This window comes from Marmota monax, unplaced genomic scaffold, assembly GCF_021218885.2.
Source record: "Marmota monax isolate L192 unplaced genomic scaffold, Marmota_monax_Labrador192_F-V1.1 WCK01_AAM20220418_F8-fsc00151, whole genome shotgun sequence".
Taxonomy (NCBI): Eukaryota; Metazoa; Chordata; class Mammalia; order Rodentia; family Sciuridae; genus Marmota; species Marmota monax.
In genome coordinates this window covers 4,219,758-4,235,492 of record NW_026694226.1, presented here as the reverse complement: position 1 = coordinate 4,235,492, position 15,735 = coordinate 4,219,758, and the positions used below count along the sequence as shown (strand labels likewise).

The 15,735-nt window shown below is 32.5% G+C and overlaps 3 pseudogenes; 1 reads left to right on the top strand and 2 right to left on the bottom strand.

Moving 5' to 3' along the window:
* Window positions 1–403: 403 nt before the first annotated feature.
* LOC124108217 (ubiquitin carboxyl-terminal hydrolase isozyme L5-like) lies at window positions 404–3,362 on the top strand (annotated as a pseudogene).
* Window positions 3,363–6,935: 3,573 nt separating this feature from the next.
* Window positions 6,936–7,873, bottom strand: LOC124108216 (olfactory receptor 6C3-like; annotated as a pseudogene).
* Window positions 7,874–12,921: 5,048 nt separating this feature from the next.
* On the bottom strand, window positions 12,922–13,868 carry LOC124108329 (olfactory receptor 6C3-like; annotated as a pseudogene).
* Between the last annotated feature and the right edge of the window lie 1,867 nt (window positions 13,869–15,735).

Below are 15,735 nucleotides of genomic sequence, written 5' to 3'. Positions count from 1 at the left end.
GAACCCATCTACCCCACTCCTCGGTCTATATTCAAATGGCTTAAAAACAGCATACTACAGGGATACAGATACATCAATGTTTATAGCAGCACAATTCATAATAGATAAATTGTGAAACCAACATAAATGCTCTTCCATAGATGAATGGATAAAAAAAATGTGGCATATATACACAATGGAATATTACTTGGCAATAAAAGAGAATAAAATAATGTTATTTCCAGGTCAATGGATGGAGTTAGATAAGATAATGCTAAGTGAAGTTAGCCAATCCCCAAAAACGAAATGCCAATTTTTTCTTTGATATAAGGAGGCTGATTTATAGTGGGATAGGGAGAGGAAGCATGGGAGGAATAGACAAACTCTAGATAGGGCAGAGTATTTGGAGGGGAAGGGAAGGGATATGGGGTAATTAACGATGGTGGTATGTGATGATCATTATTATCTGTAGTACTTGTATGAGTATACTATGTATACAACCAGAGATATGAAAAATTGAGGTCTATATATGTAATAAGAATTGTAATGTGTTAAACTGTTATATATAAATAAAAATAAATAAATAAAAAGAAATGTAATTCACATAATTAAATTGAATAAAATTTATTATTATACATATAAAAATAAATTTATATTTAATATAAATAAAAGTTAATATAAAAGTATTATATAAATATAATAAATACATTTTTTATAATCTCTAATTTATAAATGACTAAGCTGAGATGTTGTAATTGTGATTAAGGGAACCACATTTGGTACCATGCAAGGACAGTTGTCCTATTAACACTACTGGGCTTCATACAAGTGAATGATTTTTGAGCAAATTGTATGTAAATGGTTGTATGCTATGTTGTTTAAGATAATGTTAATAATGACACTTTATTAAGCACTTGGAAAGATAGTGACATGTTTCTATGAAATTTTTAAGCCTCATCTTAATAAATATCAGATTCTCATTTTAAATGCAGGAAACACTGGGGTTTACTTTCTGATTTAAGTCCATGCACAAAGCAATCAGGAAAACTGTACAATTCATGCATGTTAAATAATGTGAGATAATATCTGGAAAATATTTTAATAAAGAAATTATGTGATATTTTAGAACACAAAATATAATATGATAAGAATAAAAACTAAAGGGACAGCAAATGAAGAGATTTATCATAGACTTAGCACAAAAACGTGCTCACATTTAGCAATTATTACAGAATTGATCATAACTCTGGTAGGGTAAACAGGTGAAAATCCAACCTTCTATCATCATCAATGATAACATTGCCTGGACGATTTCTCCCCATAAAAATTTTAGAACATTTCATGCAGAATCAGCCTTTTTGCTCACAATATCCACCAAACCTGTTATAAGATAATTAATGATAACCTGTATAATAATGATAGAAGTAATGGAAATTTCTCTAACAATTCTGGTACTTCTCAGAAACTTTTAATACAACATCCCAAGTGAATGTCAGTATTGGAAATTTATGAATCCTGTTTGTGATATTAGAGAAGTAGACTTATCCCGTAATTCCAAGGTAGAACTCTGAAATATTGAATTCTCAACATCCTCTTCACTTTGTTCATTCACTATAAATTACAAATAGCACTACTTATTTTCTAAGGGAATTTATAAAATAAATCATGCATATGATTTGCTTAGTACAAAAATGAACTAAGTAGAATATTATCACAAGAGATGTCATTTCTTACCCTTACTATTATAAACTCTAAAGTCATTTCTAGACTCTCAATTTCAGTTCTCCAGAAATTTGTTAAACTCTCACCCATTTATCATAATCCCAGTCATTTTTTTCACGTGCAATATTTTTATTACTGCATATTAATTATACAGAATGATGGGATTCATTCTGGTATTTTGTACCTGCTTATAACATGATTTAATCTAATTGATTTTATTTTTCTTGTTAAGTTTTACATTTTATGTTCTCTCATATGTATATAATTTTGGAATTATTTAATATACCTAAAGAAAAATACCTTGGAGTAATGAAAAATATTAATTATATATGCCTCAGAAAATTGTTGAAAGAATTAAATGAGCCCCTAGGTTTTATTGAAAAAATTTATATCAAAAACTACACTCTAGATTCGTAGGTAATGGCAACTGTTTCAAGAATTAGTGTTCCCCTGTAGGTTTACTGAGATCTGTGACCCACTGCAGCTGGTTCTGGGGGCAGAGGAGAAGGCGAGTGAGCCCTGCAAGCCCCAGGAGTGGTGCCTCATGGAAAGTCTCTCTTGGGTCTTTACCGAGCTCATTCAAGGATTCGGTTGCCAAGGGGCCCAAGTAGAAGAAATATGGAGTTTAGAACCTGAGAATTTTGAAAAATTAAAACCAATTCATGGCTTAATTTTTCTCCTCAAGTGGCAGCCAGAAAAACCAGGATGCACTGTGTTAAGGAGTTCAGACTAGACACAATATATTTCGCAAAGCCAGTAATTAAAAATGCATGTGAAACTCAAGCCATTGTAAGTGTGTATTGAACCGTACCCATCAACATGTCCTTTTAGGAGAGACATTATCAGAGTTTAAAGAATTTTCACAAAGTTTTGATGCAGTTATGAAGGATTTGGCCTTCAGCAATTCGGATGTGATTCGACAGATACATCACAGTTTTTTCAGACAGTAAACGTTTGAATTTGATGCAAAGACATCAGCCAAAGAAGAAGATGCTTTTCATTTTTTAGTTATGTTCCTGTTAATGGAAGACTGTATGAATTGGATGGACTAAGAGAAGAACCAATTGATTTAGTTGCATACAATCAAGATGATCGGATCAGCGCAATACCGCCAGTCAGAGAAAAAAGAACACAAAAGTACAGTGAAGATGAAATTGTATTTAACTTAATGGTCATGTGTCTGACAGAAAAATGATGCATCAGCAGAAGGTAGCAGAGTTACAAAGACAACTTGCAGAGGAACCTATGGAACAGATCAGGATAGTGATATGTTAAATGCTATTCAATCAGAAGTTGACAAAAATCAGATGATTATTGAAGAAGAAGTGCAATTTTTTTTTGAGAGAGAGAGAGAGAGAGAGAGAATTTTAATATTTATTTTTTTAGTTTTCAGCGGACACAACATCTTTGTTTGTATGTGGTGCTGAGGATCGAACCCGGGCCGCACGCATGCCAGGCAAGCGCGCTACCGCTTGAGCCACATCCCCAGCCCCAGTACAAAATTTAAAAAGATATAAGATTGAAAAAGCAGAAGAAAGAATAATTATCTGCCTTGCATAACGGAATTGTACAAGACTTTAGCAGAACACCAGCAGTTAAAACCTCTTATAGAAAAGGCAAAAGAAAAATAGAATGCAGAGAAAGCTCAGGAAAGCAAATGAAGAGAATACTTTGGGATGTGCACAAATTTCTGCTTTTACACTTATTTTCACGGAAACACAAAGTATGAGGAACTTTGAGCAACATCCTATTTGACTCAGTGCATGTTTGGCAATAGTACCAGTCTGCCTTGTCTTTAATGCATGATTAATAAACGTTTTCCTTACTTGAATCATATGTATACAGTGAGTATTAAATATAAGTGTTATTGAGAGTGCTTGCCCAGATTCCATTCTTTTAGCCATTGGATCTGAGAACTGTTGTTGGTATTCTGAATATAGAACTACACTAATGAAAGTAAAAAATGCACAAATGATATTTTTTACCTGTAATTGTTCTAACTCATCTTTTTTTTTTAGCAAAAATACTTTTGATTTTTAAATGTCAGATCTTCAATTCTTATCATTAATAAAAAAATCAATATTTCCATCTTTTGTATATGTTTTGAGGCTCTTAAAACTGAATTTTTTTCTCTTATACCACTTATTTGATTTTAATGGAGGTCATTTGAAAAGAGCATGACTGCAGTTTCTAGTAATTTCCATTGCTTTCAGTAGAAAAAAAAATATGGTTATGCATTGTAATTTTATTTTAGCAAACTTTCTTCAAGTATTTTGTAGGGAATCTGACCATGGGAATATACAGGGAAGTATTCTTCTGGTGAGCAAACTCCTGCTGGGCAACTGGCTCTGTTTCCCACCCTTAGAAAGCCCTGCACAAGATAATTAATACATGTGCTATGTCTAGATGCCCTGGCAATGCCACTAGAGTCTTATCAGCCTTGCCCTTGATCTCAGGCACACAGCTCCTGGGAATAAAGGAACTCTCTTGTTAGACAACCACAATGTTTTACTGAGCCTAAACCTGTCCTCATAACAGTAACTTTATACAATGGATTTTCTTGAGAGCTACACAAAACTTCTAACATTGCACATTACAACTTAATATGTAACTGAGAAATAAACTGCATAATGTTGCTAACTGTATAACCTGCCTAATGACACAATGAAAAGTATGTACTAATGTTGCCAATGACCTAAAGTAACCTGTTGATATAAATAAAGCTGTGACAGCTTGGCCTCTCTGCCATTTTGCCACTTCTTTTCCTGTCTCTGAATCTTGTCTCTGTGTCTCCTTTTATTTTCTTAGTGTTTGGGTTATTTTTTAAAACATATTATAGAATTATTGTAGGAAGATCTGAATAATATGCCTCAAAACAAAATTTTAAGTTAAGAACAAATTGTAATGCTTAAAGAGTTTTGGTGTTACTCTCAATTTGGCAAACTTTTCAAGCTGTTCAGGTGTGTTTTATGGAAAATTTGAGGCTTGTGTGTTTTAAGAAATGATGGTAGTGATTATAGAGAGTCCTTCTACACCAATATGAACAAAATTAGTATAGATCAGTTTCTAAGAGCCACATAATGTACAATTTGCTCACAAAGGATTTTTTTTTGGGGGGAAGGGGGTTATTTTGGATTTTATTTTATGAAATACTACTGAACTGTTTTCAAGCTTATAATTTTTTTCCAAGATAAATGCTAAAGGAAATTTTATAAAGATTTTTTTTTGTAAAGGAAATAATATACTATTTTCTTTACCAAGTACACTTTTAAAAATTGATTTGTGACTTTTTAACATTTTATTATTTATTGTAAAATAAATTTAACATTTATTTTATTAGGGAGATTGTGTACTTATAATCCAGCTTCAACACATGATGTTTTTATGATTTTTTTAAAGCTTACTAATTGTGATATTATTAAATGATATAACTAATGTGGGGAGACTTGTAAAATTGAGTAGAAAATTTGATAAAATAGTTTTCATCTAAAATTTCAGTTGAAGGTACTAAAAATATGTACTTTTTAATTTATTTGTGGATTTTTGTATTTTCTTTTATTGATGTTTAAATTTTGTAAAACAATGGCAGGATTATTATAGAAAGTAGTAGCAGTAATGAGATAAATCAGTGGAATAGAAGTCAGGACCTAAAAACATTCATTTTTAATCTAATCACTTGATTTTTAACAAAAGTGTCAAAGCAATCAAACAGGGAAGGAGAATCTTCAACAAATGGAGGCCGGATAGTGGAGCTGAATATACACTTGGAAGAAAATGATTATGAGCTCCTACCTTACAAAAATAAATTTGAGTTAAATCACAGATATAAATGCAATAGCTAAAAAATATTAAACTTCTTTTCCAGAAAATGTCAGTGAATATCTTTGTGACTTTGGAGCAGCCAAATGTTTCTCAGGTCATGAAAACTATTAACCATAAAAGATCCAGAATTAGGGTTCATCAAAATTAAAACCTGTCATTGAAAGACACTTTCAGGGCTGGGAATGTGGCTCAAGCAGTAGCACGCTCGCCTGGCATGCGTGCAGCCCAGGTTCGATCCTCAGCACCACATACAAACAAAGATGTTGTGTCCGCCGAAAACTAAAAAATAAATATAAAAAATTCTCTCTCTCTCTCTCTCTCTCTCTCAAAAAAAAAAAAAAAAAAAGATATGTATTAAAAAAAAAAAAGACACCTTCAACAAGAGTAGCTTGCATAGACATCTTTAAACTAGCTTTATAAATCTAGGTTAAAAGTATAAGCATGTTGAGAGCCACAGCCGAAGGGGCCCCAGCAAACTTCTAGCTGCCAACTGATTGGCTCCTCTGCCGTGAGGCTCATTGGGCTGTTTCCCCGCCCTTTCAGACCGCGGAGCTGCTCATTGGGGGGCTTTTTTTGGCTCTGCCCACTCGACCCAGCCAATCAGCCTCAAGAGCAGGAGGAGTGGGGGAGGTTGAGAGGCTTGTGGGAAGCCGGTGGTGGCAGTTGGGCTCTAAAGGTTTTTCCTGAGGAGCTCTGTGGTTTGGTGTGTGTGTTCTAAAAATAAAGTTCGTTTCTTTTGACAAGTGGCTCCTGAATTGTGCCCAGCCAGTGTGGCATAAGGATATTTTCCTTAGATTTAATTCTTATAAAAGTCTATGATAGGATTTTCCATAGTTTAACATGGTTCATCTGCTTCCTCATTGATGACTGCAAATGCATTGTTACATCAATTGTTTTTTCCTCCTTGTGAATAAAGAAGTATGAATTATTTAAAAAAAAAAGAATTTGTCTACCATATAATAATACTGAAAAAAATTTATTTCATCTTCTGCTCTCTTCCTCTTACTACTTCTCCTCATTATTGTCATAATTACTTTTAGCATTAAAATTTGTTTTTATTACCAGGTAAGAATGAAAATTTCTGAAGTCCCCATTTATCTTGACCACTTTCCATCAAACTAAATGCCCTTTATCTGTTCCAATGCAAACTACTTCTATTTAGAATTATAGTCATTAATCCAGTTTTTCTCCTTTGCCCAAATACATCTGAAAAAAATATTTTGAAATATAAGAAAATTCTGAAATAATATTTAGCTTTATCAAATTTATTAAGAACCATATGGGGGGAAATTTTACAAGGACATGGGGAAATTAAAAAAAAAAAAAACCCTAACAACCATAAATGAAGGAAAGTTTGGGGAGGTTATATATAGTAGAAAACAATTGTAAGAAATTTACTTTTTCTAAAATTACTAATACTTTCTTTTACCAGAGAGAATCATCACTTTTTGGATGGTGTCCTTAAAGGCTTGCTTTACTTGCTGATTCCTCAGAGTGTCTATAAATGAATTCATCATGGGAGCAACAGAAGTATTGAGAATAGCAATTCCTTTGGTCAATGATGTTCTTTCTTTTGCAAAGGGATTAAGATAAATAAATATGCAACTTCCATAAGAGATGGAAATGACAATCATGTGAGAGGAGCATGTAGAAAATGCCTTTGTTCTCTGACTGGCAGATGGGAATTTCAATAGTGTCCTGGTGATGAAAATGTAGGATAGAATTATTAATGCCAAAGTGAAAAGCAGAATCACTACTGCAGAGTAAAATTCAATCACTTCTAGGAGCCATGTGTCTGAACAGGATAATTGCAATAGGGGGAAATGGTTATAAGCAAAGTGATCAATGACATTGGAGCCACAGTAATCTAACTGGAGAAAAAGAATGACTGGTGGGAAGATGTTTAAGAATCTTGCCAGTGAAGCACAAAAGACAAGCAATATGCAGATTCTCTTGTTCTTGATGGTGGTAGAATGCAGATGGCTACATAGCGATCATAGGACATGGTCATTAGAAGGTAAAATTCAGTTATACTCAAGAAGACGGAGAAAAACAACTGAGCTGTGCAATTATTATATGAAATTGTTTTTTCCTTAGAAATAATTGTGCCCAGGAATCTAGGGATACAGACAGTTGTAAAGGTGATTTCTAATACAGAGAAGTTCCTGAGGAAGAAATACATAGGAGTCTGTAGATGGGAGTCCACCAATGTGAGAGTGATGATTGTCATATTTCCAGTGACATTCAATATATATGTAATAATTAAAAAGAGAAAAATCACAACCTGGAACTCTGGGTCACCTGTTAGCCCTAGTAGAATGAATTCTGTGGGTACAGTGTAGTTTTTCATTGTCAATCCTTTTTTTCTCCTTTTCAGAACATAAAAATATATGATTCCTTATAATGTAAAAATATTAGCATGAGATTGAAGATAGGGCATAATGCTTTAAAAAGATTCATAAAAATGAGTTTTATGTTAAATAAAACCTTGTGTTCACCAGTAACTCCCTCCCATTTCCATTGTATCTCACATCCAAATAACTTGTATTAGCAGAAGTTAAATATTGATCTCTATTCATTGAAAACATATTGTTACAGGCCATAGGTAGAAGCTTATGGTTACAATATTTAAATAAAAGCTATTTCTTCCAGTATTTCTTTAAAATTAAATTTATAATTATTTACAAAAATGTTTAATTTATAAAACTCATGAAAGTATTGTAATTGATGTTTTTTTCTTTCCTCGATCTTATAAAGCTAGTCTAAAATACAGCACAATTGAAAGAAGAGTTTCAAAAGTCTTCAAATTTTATTTAGGCTTATTTCAGATGTTATATTTTGGGAAACTAAAGCCATGTATTTTAGGCAACTTTCACAGGTTTAACAATCTGTCACTGTAATAATCATCTACTTTAGAAACTACATGTGTATTTGGAAAATATGTTGATATTCTCTCCTAAATTTCCTATTTTAAGGTTTGGCTAATATAATTACCCTCTTTGCCTCATTTACTTTTCTAGTAAAAAGACCAAAAGGACAAGAAAGGGAAACTTCTTTTCCCAAAACAAATCATTGCCTAGAAAAATTTTCATTCATAAAATACATGGTTCAGTTATTTTCTCAATATTGCTGTATCAAATGAACAAGTAGATGATCAAAATAAAATTTACTGGGAAGAAGATATTCTTTCAGATAGAGAATGCCCACTTTCAGATAGAGGAACCCATTTCTATCACAGCATAACATTGAAGCATAAGGAAAAATAAATAAATAAAAACAGGCCTATTGCTGTGTTCTTGTCTTGGGACCCCATTGATGATATTTCCAGTAATAAATAATAAGTAAGTTTGTTATTCTTTAATATAATACATATTCCATTTCATTTGTACTTTCCAAAATACAGTTTGCACATACAATTGCAGATTTAGAAACCACGTAATATTAAAAACTAAATAATTGAATAATAACAAGCTAACTTTCTGGTCTTTCTTGATGATTTTACATTTTCTGGCAAATGCTGATTTGAACAATATAAAAGAAGAACTATTTCTATGTATGTATGTTATACAAGTGGAGATGGCTTATTTTATCTGTCTTTTATAAAGTTTGGAATTCATTAAGTAAACAAAGATTGCTGAGGATGGTATCACTAAAAGATATAAATGAATCATTGACATTGTTCTTTTTTAAATTTTATTTTTAGTTGTCAATGGAACTTTATTTTATTTATTTATATGTGGTGCTAAGAATCGAACTCACAACCCCAGCCTCAACTGTCTTATCAATATTAATGAAAAAGACCAGGGCTAGGATTGTGGCTCAGTGGTAGAGTGCTTTCCTAGCATGTGTGAGGCACTCAATTCAATTCTCAGCACCACATATAAATAAATAAAATAAAGTTGATTGACAACAAAATTTTTTTTTTTAATTTTGATAAGACGTACCTGTATTGATGTTAAAAAGGTAAGTATATAAAAAACATATGGTATCAGGTGTATAAAAGTTTGATTTAGAATTTGCTTCTCCTATGGTTATTTGAACTCATGCTTTTTTCTTTGAGGAATTCTGGATCTGTCTTAAGGAATGTTAGCATATTTGCATTCCTTGAATCTTGGCAACCTCGTCAGATCTTCCTCATAATAACACAGGGATATGTTAGAAAATGCTACTTGAGTTTCTAGTCTGACTTAAGTGTCTTCTGAAATGGCCAGTGTTAAGGATTTCTGATGAGAGTTATCCCTCTATCATCATGTACATTTAGGGAGAGCCTTCTTCTACCCATAGCTAATGTCATAGCAATATTTGCTAAAAGTTACATTTACTTCCTTTCACTGTATCATATACTTTCATTGAACTGTTGCTTATGTTATACATATGACAACCTCTTACTGCAGGAATAGTTGTGAACCAAGAAAATAAATGGTTAGAAATCTGGTATTAAATACTTAAACTTATGTATTTAAAATTGTTCTACACTGATAGATATAAGTTTTATGACTAGAAAAGTATTAACACTCACATATCATACATAAGTATATATGTAACACACATTTTCCAATTAGCAATTTCTTGTTTTTTCATATATAACACGAATATCACAAGTATACAAAGCATGTGATTTTAAATTTCAGAAGTGCAATCGCTGATGGATTGGAATATGACAGTATTTGAAAGTGGGATAGAAGAGAGAAGCTAGGAAAAGCTAGGAAAAGATGAGTAAATGACTAGTTTATTGATTATCAGGCATTGACTAAATATTTTCCTTATCTCATTTTTTCTAAACAGAACAAAAACTTATGAGAAAACTCATATTCATATAAAGGGTTAGGGTTAGGGTTAGGGTTAAGGAAAAAAAGTTCAGAAGTCAGTTAAGCATCTAATCCCCCTCATTTGTGTATTTGTCAGCAGTGTAACATTATTGATATTTTTATAGGAAAAATAAGATGAGTCTCTATCAGACAAAGCATAGCATTATGTATGCTTCTTTAAAATATTTTCTCAAAATTTAAAACAATGAATGGCCTGCCTCTCTTCTTCCACAACCACTTGCTCATTTTCATTTCCTATCTTTATTTCTTAATTTTTAGTTTCTATTACATCTATAGTTTTTCTCCTGACCTCCTAATATTTAACTTTTAATTTTGACTGATCTTTCATGTTACACATCTATCCAAAATCTAATAGCACACTTACTTTTTAATAATATGCCACTTATCCACAAGATGTTCTGGGGATGATTAGTGACTAGGTTTTAAGTCAGTGAAACATAGTTCAGCTACTGGTCCTGCACTTCTTTGAAAGAGGAGTGGAATTTTCTGAATGGCATAGCAAAATGGTGGAATAGGACTCTCGATCCATCATTACTCTTTAATTTGTACAAATATATTCACATGAAATTAGTTTCACAACAGCTAAGGAAACCAAGTGAAACATCAACAGAACCTGGTTGTAGTATAAGAATAAAAGCTGACACATCAAGAAGTGTAGGATGGATGATTTTATATTATTTTTGTCACCTCTCCCCAACACCAGGCAGTACAGTGTGGAGAGAGACCATCTACTTGGGGAAAGGAGAGGTAAATAAACATAGGAATTAGCCTTAAACTTCAATTCCAGACCCACCACAGTATACACAGCACTAGATAGACTACTGACTTGGCTAATGACTTAAGATTGTACTCATGGACTGAAGTTCTAGACTCACCCTGGCACAAGATAAACCACAAATCCTTTGAGATTTACTCATGTTATGGTTCTCAAAGCCGCCAGCCAACTGTAGGGAGCTTGGGTTCTGAACAAATCTCTTCACTGAAAGACCACGGCAGTTGTGGGCTTATGGTTTCCAGAGCACTGGACCAGGCTCAATGGCCACAGAATTTCATTCCAGTTTTAAGCTACTCTTGGCAGCCCAAGATTAAAAGGCCACAGGATTACAACCCAGGATGCCAGCGTATGGGTAAAATTATGTAAATTGTTAATGTTGTGAGCAAACCTGGTAGTATTTATATCTCAATATGTCTGTAAATATGTACAATATAAAGTCTGGGACTGTAGCTCAATGGTGGAGCATTTGCCTTGCGTTTGTGAGGCACTGGGTTCAATCCTCAGCACCACATAAAAATAAATAAGTAAAATAACGGTATTTTGTCCATCTACTACTAAAAAAATTAAAATATGTACAATATATCCTTCATAGAGATACAACACTTACAAAATTACGTTGTGATCACCTATTTACTCATTTTTTTTTCTATTTTGCTTAGATTTGCATGAGAGCAAGTACAAAATTTTTCAATCACTGAATCATTTCCTTAGTGGACACATTTTTGAATAAATAAATGTAATACATATGTGAAAGTTCCTTGGAAATATTTAATTCAAAAAGCTATTGGAATACTTCAAAGTCATGCATTCATCTTTAAATCACAAAAATTCCTAAAGATTTAATTTCTCAGTGAGGCATTACCATTTTAATTTCTTGTATTGGAATCCTTTAATTTCCGGATTTTAGCAGACTGTTGAGATATAAAGACTAAGAATTCTTTGGAATGTATTAGAATTCATGTAATGGGTTTTTTATAAATAATTAAAACCATTTTTATGTTTTACTTTGAAAATTACAGTAGTCCACAAATTCAGAAATAAAGTGTTTAGTCATAAAGTTTTCTAATCAATATTACTTGGATAAAAAAATTTTTTAAAGAGTAACATTTGAAGTTGAAATTCTCCTATGGTCTAACTATTAACTGATAACTCAAGACAAAATTTTAATTATTGAGTTGATGTTCATATGATTAATATAATTATAGTGAATCCTAAATTTATCTTGTGCATTTAATGAGGGACTCAATTTACAGATAAAATGAAAGTAATGCCCTTCAATTTCACAAAATTTAGAGCCCTATAATTAAGATATAATGTAATAGGACATATTACCTATAGGGACAGAATTTTATGAACCAAGACATAGACCATGTAGAATCTAAAAACATTATGACATTATCAATATTCACCTTGAAAACATGGGAGAAATTATGCAAAATTTAAAGTTATACATCTGAAGTACAACATAGTGACACATGTGCCTTTTATGGAGTGATATACACAGAATTAAAACTCTTTACCATATCATAGATTATGTTTTATATAAATACATACCATTTCAAGAAAATTATGTAGGGGAAAATTTCAGCATATTTTTAAATACTCAGTAAACAATATGTTGGATATACTTGGGTGTGGGAGTAGAAGAAATGGACAGGGGAAATTTCCAATCAAATATAATGTGGCATATAAAGAAACCATTAGAGAACAAGGATACTTAATAAAGATATTTATGAATTTTGAGATTTTACTAAGTTGTTTCTTACAGTGTCCCTTATTTTTGACAATTTTTTTTCATTTATTTGTAGAATACCCTGCCCTTTGGAGCACATCCTTGAAGGCTTGCTTTTCTTGCTGGTTCCTCAGGATGTAGATGAAAGGGTTCAGCTTGGAGGCAACAGAGGTGTTGAGAATAGCTACTCCTTTAGTCAGTGATGCCTTTTCTTTGGCAGATGGATTAGCATACATGAATATACAACTTCCATAAGAAATAGAAATGACAATCATGTGAGAGGAACAGGTGGAGAAAACCTTTCATCTCTGACTGGCAGAGGGAATGCTCAAAATTGCCCTGATAATGTACATGGAAGATAAAACCACTAATGCCAAAGTGAATAGCAAATAACCAGAGCAAAGTAGAAACCAATGATTTCTAGGAGCCATGTATCTGAGCAAGACAGTTGTAAGAGGGGAAAATAATCATATGCATGATCAATGACATTGGAAGCACAGTAATCCAGCTGGAGCAGAAGCATGGTGGTGGTGGTGGGGGGGGGGGGGCGGGGATGGCCAAAAAACCCCCCAGCCAGGCACACAGCACAAGCAGGGTGCAGAGTTTCCTGCTCATAATGGTTGTGTAATGAAGGGGCTTGCAGATGGCAACATAGTGGTCATAGGACATGGCAGTGAGAATGTAAAATTCTGTCACTCCTATGAAGGTAAAGAAAAAGAGTTGTGCTGCACAATTGTTATAGGAAATGGTCTTATCCTGGGTGATAATAGCACTTAGAAACCTAGGGATAGACAGAGTTGTAAATGAGATCTCTAAGAAAGAGAAGTTCTGGAGGAAGAAATGCATGGTAGTCTGTAGAGGGGTTTCCACCAAGATTAGAGTGATGATAGTCAGATTCCCAGTGACATTTAATATGTAAGTGATAAATAAAAAGATAAAAATTCCAATCTGAAGCTCAGGATAATTAGAAAGGCCTAGAAGCACATTCTGTGATCTCTGTGTGGTTCATCTCTCTCTTTTACTTTTTGTTCCTGTCTCTTAGTTTCTCCTTTTTCCTCTTTTAAAGCTATTAGGGGTAAAATAGAATTAAATAGAGAAGAAACATATAATTTATTATGATCAGTACAGTCCTTAGTGATATAAGTCTAAAACATGTTCCACAATCTGTAACAATTTTGATTATCTTCTTTTCGTTATATTTTAATGCATATTTGTAATAATATTATTTGTAATAATATGACTATTCAATGTAGTAACCAGGGAATATGTTCACTTACTGATTTATATTATAATTCTCTCAAAATCTATAAAGTTTGATGTCTTTAATGATTTGTTAGAAGTGTGTGTGTGTGTGTGTGTGTGTGTGTGTGCATACATGCAGGCACACAGTATACAAACTTTTTTTATTTTTGAGCTTAAAAGAACATGTTATTTATTTTTCACTTTGTTTTGAAGCATAATTTCAAAAGTACTTGCCTTATTTTAGCAGCTCTGTCACTTGTATTATAGCACAGTATATTTTCCATTTGAACATCATCCTTCCTTATCTGATAAGTTTTATGGAAAAGTGTTTTCTTCATTTGTCATTTTGTCTCACATGAGCCATTCATTCCACTGATTCACTCATCCACAAGGATGTCTAGAAGTCTACAGGAAAACATCTTCAATTCACCTTAAACCATTTAGTTAGTCCCTAGCTCTTCAAACACAGGAGAGGTATGCTATTCTGTGGATTTAGTCTGCTAAGTCCTGACAGCTGTCTTTTCCATATTGTAGATGTTCAAATTTCTGCTGTGAAGGACAGAATGTAAAATCATTGCTTTTTTTGTCCGACACTAGCAATGTTCACACTAATCAAATTTGATTTTATATTTTCTCTATTTTATGATGAAGGAAGGGAAGTATTTTAGGAAATAAAGATGTAATGTCAAAAACTTTTGGAAAATGTGACAATACACTATGTTCTCCTCCACTAATTTGATCTAGAAGTTTAAAAAAGTAATATTTAAATGAAGAACAGAGAAACATATGATAAAATTGAGTATAGATTATTAAATCACAATCCTGCTTCCAACTGAGTGTACATTTTATCTCAAATAGTTTAACTCTACTTGGTTTGTTTTCCAAAGGTTTAATCTCCTGGGAACAAGACAAAGGCCAGGCCACATCTCTGCTATCTTATCAACCTTGAGGGATTTTTGTTAGCCATCCTTCAGTTTCTCAGAAGCCTCCTAACTCTTCTCTATTGTGGATCTCCCTTGAGAATGGTAATTTTTTCCATAGAGAATCTACAATGCTGTCTTAGACAAACTATGTATTTCCATTAATTGTGATTACTTAATATTTTATTAGTATGTAATATTTTATGAGCAATAAAAATAACTATGAAGCATACTTTGTTACAAAACCTGAATTCTAAATCTAAATATTTAATCATATTTTTAAATATAAAAAACTTCTACATAGTCCTTTTTGATTGTTAATACTTTGTCTTTGTTAGATGTTGGTCCCCTATAAACTAAAGGTTATTCTATAATGGTCAGTTTAAAAATAACTATTATGAAGTACATATTTTTTTCATAATTAACAAAATGTTATTACATACTTTAACTAACTTCATCCTCATTGTAGACTGCAATATTTAATTGCTTTGTCAAATTTCCTCATCTTTCTACTCATCTTGGCTTTACCTTTATTTATCATCACTTCAATATTTTAATAGGAAATAACCACAAAATGACTAACCTTTGTTTATATGACATTCTGGGTAGTGGATTACACATATTATTCTCTTTCACGTTCTTCATGCTTCTCAAATATTTCGACAACGAAAATATAATATCAGATGTGTTAGTTTTTCTTTGCTGTGGTTCATA